General features: G+C 40.7%; 1 non-coding gene across 1 annotated transcript; it reads right to left on the bottom strand.

Annotated features, from left to right (window-relative positions):
- Positions 1-427: 427 nt before the first annotated feature.
- On the bottom strand, positions 428-501 carry Trnan-guu (transfer RNA asparagine (anticodon GUU)). The gene has a single exon. It is a non-coding gene; the product is annotated as a tRNA-Asn (tRNA).
- Positions 502-5,649: the final 5,148 nt, after the last annotated feature.

A 5,649-nucleotide genomic window follows, 5' to 3' on the forward strand; every position in this document is an offset into this window, starting at 1 on the left:
AAGCAAATAGCAGAAACTGTTATATTACAAAATGTGCAGTAGCTTACATGACTTTAAAAGGGCACCATTGCCCTCCATGCCCCTCCATCTGCAGAAAAATTGAGGGCAGGGGGGGCATCCACCCCCCAGCCCCCCGATTCCGGCGCCCCTGGCCCTATCTATATGTTGGCCAATGACGAATATTACTAGTTTTAATAAAATAACCTAATGTCAATGTTGTCATAATTCCATCAGATTTTTTATACGTCTATGGGATGGCTAGGCCTATCCGAGTAGGCTATTTTCATGACAAAGTTAATACTTTATTTGTCCAAATAAAATAATAGTGTATTGAAATATAAAAATTGGTTTCCCTCCACAAAAATAAATGTTGCAGGAATGTTGAAACATTTACGGCTACGCATTATTAAAAAAGATGAAAATAGCACGTCCCTGGGTGGGCTCGAACCACCAACCTTTCGGTTAACAGCCGAACGCGCTAACCGATTGCGCCACAGAGACACGGAAGTACTGTCGCCAAAACAGCGTACAGATTCATACAGACGTGACTAAAACTGGTGTTTGTCAGAGAGAATTGCTTTTTATAGCATCTTCAGCTTATTCAATAGACAGAGAAAAGACTTTTTTTCGTTTGTTTCGAGAAAGTACGGTACAATTATACACAATACGAATAAAATAGCACCATTCGACTGTCGCCATTTTACTACGATGCTAAACAAAAAGTCAGAAAGTTTTTTTTAGTTTGCAAAAACGTTAGCGTTCGTACCGTACACAAACGACATAACGCTCCAGTCCACCAGGCCTCGAAAAAAGTGCGAAGTTATTGAGCGATGCCCCCTTTTGGCGTTCTTGAAGGGTACATACAGAATCAGCTACAAAAACTGGCACATATGAATGTATAATGTAACAAGAAACATACCCAGATCACTGGCGTAACCAGATCAATTTTATATGAGGGCAAAGAAGGGGCAAGGTTTTTTTCCCTGGAGGGCAACATTATCAGTGACGTCATAAACGAAGGCGATATATAGCCTACAATACCTACATTGCTTTAAAATTGAGGTTAACGTTATATTTTACTTGACGATGAAAGCTTAACTTTGGAAAGCCTTTTTGGACTGGTAATGCTCAGGTTAACTAGCAGAGAGTCTAATTGTGAGGAGCAAATTAGTAGCCACAAGGGGGGTCTAGTGAGGTCCTCAAGAACTTTAAAATAATCGTATACCTTAAAATTGCACATTTTGAGAGTATTTTTATTCTGAATCAATAGAAAACTGTGTCAAATGAAGCCGTAACAGAGGGTGAAATATTTATTCAAGTTACATAATTAGTCACTATAGGCTAGCAGTGATTCTCAAACTGTGTGCCGCGGCACACTAGTGTGCCGCCACAGATTCTCAAGTGTGCCGCGAATCTTTTTGAAATTTTGGAAAAAAACTGTATAAATATTTAAAATAAGCCATTCAGATAAGCATGCGAGTTAAAAGCGCTTTAACTCCTTCAATAGATGATAAATAAGCACATGTGACGATGAAACCAATTATGGCATTGCCGATACAGCAGGGTAATTGCCACGTCACTATTGGGCTGCTATGTTAGCTATTGCTAACATTACTTCCCACCATTTGGAAGCAATGAATCAAGCAATCTTTCTGCAGAAGAAGAACAGCTCATTGATTTACGAAACGATCCATTTTTTCAAACGCTGTTTCCACAAAAAAACTTGGATGCGTTTTGGCTGTCTGCTTCCAAATTCTATTTCATGATCAGTGCAAAAGCAATCAAAATTATATTGCCATTTGCATCTTCATGGCTACTGTATGTGAACATGGCTTTTCTGTTTTGACTGAAATTAAAAGCTGTAAACGAGAGAGACGGCTTGGAATTGACGATGAAATTCGGGTAGGCCTATATGTTTGTCAACAGTGCAACCTCGTTTCAGTCGAAGCTTATATTGGTATAAACAAGCACATCCATCGCATTGACACGTGAAAATAATTTTTTTTAAAGTGCAACTTTTCTTCTTTGGTAAGTGTGCCGCGTGCGTTTTATATTTTTTCTAATGTGCCACAAGCTGAAAAAGTTTGAGAACCACTGGGCTAGAGCCTACCTGTAGTCACTACCTGTCTGTAGCCTATAGCCCCGGCCTATAGCCTAGTTAAATTCAATAAAATTTAATTTGACTACAGTAAGTTAATAATTTATAATTAATCAGTAATTAAATTAAGTTTTATCAAAGAAATGCATCTTCTTAAACTAACATTTCTACAGCTTTTCAATAGCTTACAAACTTGTTGGTCGGTTGCAGATGCATATAGGCTACAGCCCTACAGGTGTGGTAAAAAAACTATCCTTACACGTAAAATACTATTTAGCCTACCGCACAGGCTACAAAAATATTTAGGAAGAGCAATGTCAATTATCCACTACGCCACTGATTGTAGGTATTGCGCTTGCACATTCTGGTTTGGTTATAAAAACGACATAAATGACAGTTTCTAAACAACGAACATGCTGGATTAAGATAACACGTCATCAATTGTGACATATATAGCCTAGACTAGAGATGTACCGATACCAATATTTTGGCCGATACCGATCCCGATACCGATATCACTTTTTTAGGCCGATACCGATACTGATACCGATATTTTGGCCGATACTTTGGTGTTACAAAAAGAAGCAATTTTGGTATTTGCAAGGAATTATATCAAATGCTAAGTTTTACCTTACTTGCATAAAACTATTAAAAAAAGCTTTCAATTGGCATAATTCATTAAAGATTTAAGAATCCAATCTCAACCGCATTGTTGTGTCATAATAGTAGGTTTTAGTAATGAAAGGCCACCATAATTGAGGATTGGGGTATAAGGGAAGAAACATTACATCATAATTGGGGTTTCTGAAAAAAAAGTGTTTGCGCAAACTCTCCAAATAGGCTAATCATAATTGATAATAAGATGTAAAATGTAAACCAAGTGATTTGTGTAGTCGTACAAAAACTATTCGACAAGTAATGTGCAACTTAAGGGCTCTTGTCGTTTGGTTGAAAAACTTTTGCCAGGCCAAGACTACCCAGGTAGCAAAAACACACAATTCTGCATCGCTCTCACCCCGCCAAACACTCAAAAAACCCGTGCAACTCGGCTGCCCCTAGCAAGCCGGCTCCACCAGTCGGCGATTCAACTTCCACCCTTAGCCGCAACAAACTCACCAGCCCAAACAATGTCGTGGCAGAATAAGTAGGCCCAAAAAGAAAACAATGGGACCACAAATCTTTTAGGCGGAGCAAGTCTTTTAGGCGCAGACAGTTAGGCGCCGGTCAAATAGGTGCGCACACTGTGGCATCTAGATATTTAGGTGCGGAGCACTGTGGCGCCCGTTCATTTAGGTGCTATTCCTAGTAAAGTCTGCAGATTGTATCAGCTTGGCAGGTAAGGCAATGCTTTTCACACAAAATGTTACCACAGAGTGCGCGCCTATCTGCCCGGCGCCTAACTGTCTGCACCTAAAAGACGTGGACCCAAGATAACAACCTCATTGCGAAGAAAGGAGCGTCCCCCCGGCCACCAGCACAAGGCTGAGCAGTGAGCACTCACCAGCACAGCGAGCTGCCGCGACCCGCCAACCACAACGGTGCAGCTTCCACACTAGCCATTTCAATTCTTGTCGATGTCAATTATTGCTACAAAACGGCTGCCGAGAAACATATAGTTGATTGGATGGTCTAAATGGCTAGCATGGAAGCTACACCGTTATGGCCAGCGAATCGCAACAGCCCGTCGCACCAGTGAGCGCCCAGCCCTGTGCCGACAGCGGGGAAGGACACTCCCCCCCACAATGAGGCCGCCATCCCAGGCGCAACAAGACCACTTATTGATTAGATCAGTGAAGATTCGCAGTCCCACCGACCCCACCCACTCCGCCACGACATTGTTCAAGCCTGGTGAGTCCACCACAACGAAAGGCGGAAACCAAACCATAAACTGACAGAACCAGCCCACCAAAACAACCAAGCCACACTGGTCCATCAAACGTCCAGCAACGCAAAAACGATGCAAAACTACACATCCCGCCACCTGGGTAGTCTTGGCCTGGTTTTATCCTCTGCTGAAAGTAAAAAAGAAACACAAATGATAAATATTGGAGAAATCGAGTCTCCTTCACAACTTAAGAATCAAACAACGCAAAACTGCTGAAGCAAAACGTTTTGTTTGAATGAAAGAATCACTGTAAGCAAACAATGCTTGAAGTCATGGGAGTGTGAGGTATCAAAAATTTGAACAGGTTGTTATTTTTCTACTTCAATGTGACGTTAGTTACTACTTTAAAAAATCTATTATATATCTTTGCTTCTGCAGAAAATCCGCAGCAAACGCCTTTTTTTTACATGTTTAGTATCGGCCACAGTATCGGCCAAATTTTGCCGATACCGATGCCGATACCGATACTCAAAAAATGGCCGATATCACCGATACCGATGCCGATACCGATATATCGGTACATCTCTAGCCTAGACCATAGACCAGTGCTTCTCAACCTTTATTTGTGGCGATCCAAAAATTAAGGTTAAATTAATAGCGAAGATTTGGCGACCCTATTTCCAAAACTACGTTTCGCATAGCGTTTTGTAAGTATGAAAAAATGAGCCACACCAGGCCCGCAACCAACAAATATTTTCGGGGGGGGCATTTAATTTTTATCAAAGAACAAACATTAAAATGATGCATTGTGACATTTTTATGTTAATGTCCACGCCCATTGATAAGGGACAAGAGTGTGTGATACCAGTGGCATAGCCAGAAAAAAAATTTGGAGGGGCCAAATATTTGATGAATTGAAGAGAACAACAAAGTGTTTGATTTAAAACATTGTCACCTGATGTGCAGTGACGTATCCTGGTGGGGCAAGGGAAGCAATAAAGCTGGTGAGGGGTTAGAGCGTGCCGAAGGCATGCTTATTCTATGGGGGTCCGGGGGCATGCTCCCGCGGAAAATTTTTGCAAAATTACACTCAAATAATGGATTATAGCGCTTTCTGGAAACACTTTCAGGGTAATATTTGTATCCAATTTATTAGCAGATAAACAGCTATTAATTTATTAAAGGTAGCTGTTACACACGAACGGGCAAAAACTGCGGCTAAAATTAGAGAACACAAAAAACTCAGCTACACAAAAACCCAACAGAGTAGCCTAAGCGATTCTGAAATTGCTTCAACAGATTAGTTAAAAGAAGCGTAAATCGCGTAAATTTTGCGCGATTTACGATTTACAAAATTTATTAGTGTCTTTCTGTGTGCCTAAAACAAGTCCTGGGGAGTGTTAATAGCCAGATGTCTTGAAAAACGATATAAATTTCTACAAATTATATTATATATTTCAACAAAGGGTTCAACTTCGAAACTTAAACTTTGAAAATTGGGGGGGGGGGCATGGCTCCTTTCGCTCCCCCCCCCCCGGCTACGCCTATGTGTGACACTACCATGTTACGGTTCAATGGTCATAACTTATGTCAATCACGTTTTTGTTTAGTACAGCATTAAAGGAAACTAGCCTTTGTAACCTTTTCTCATTTAGCTATGACTACCCGAGGAAGAAAATTACGATAATACAGTAATGTGTTCAGTCGATTACAAATAAAATACAAC

Source organism: Aplidium turbinatum, chromosome 1 (genome assembly GCF_918807975.1).
Source record: "Aplidium turbinatum chromosome 1, kaAplTurb1.1, whole genome shotgun sequence".
NCBI lineage: Eukaryota > Metazoa > Chordata > Ascidiacea > Aplousobranchia > Polyclinidae > Aplidium > Aplidium turbinatum.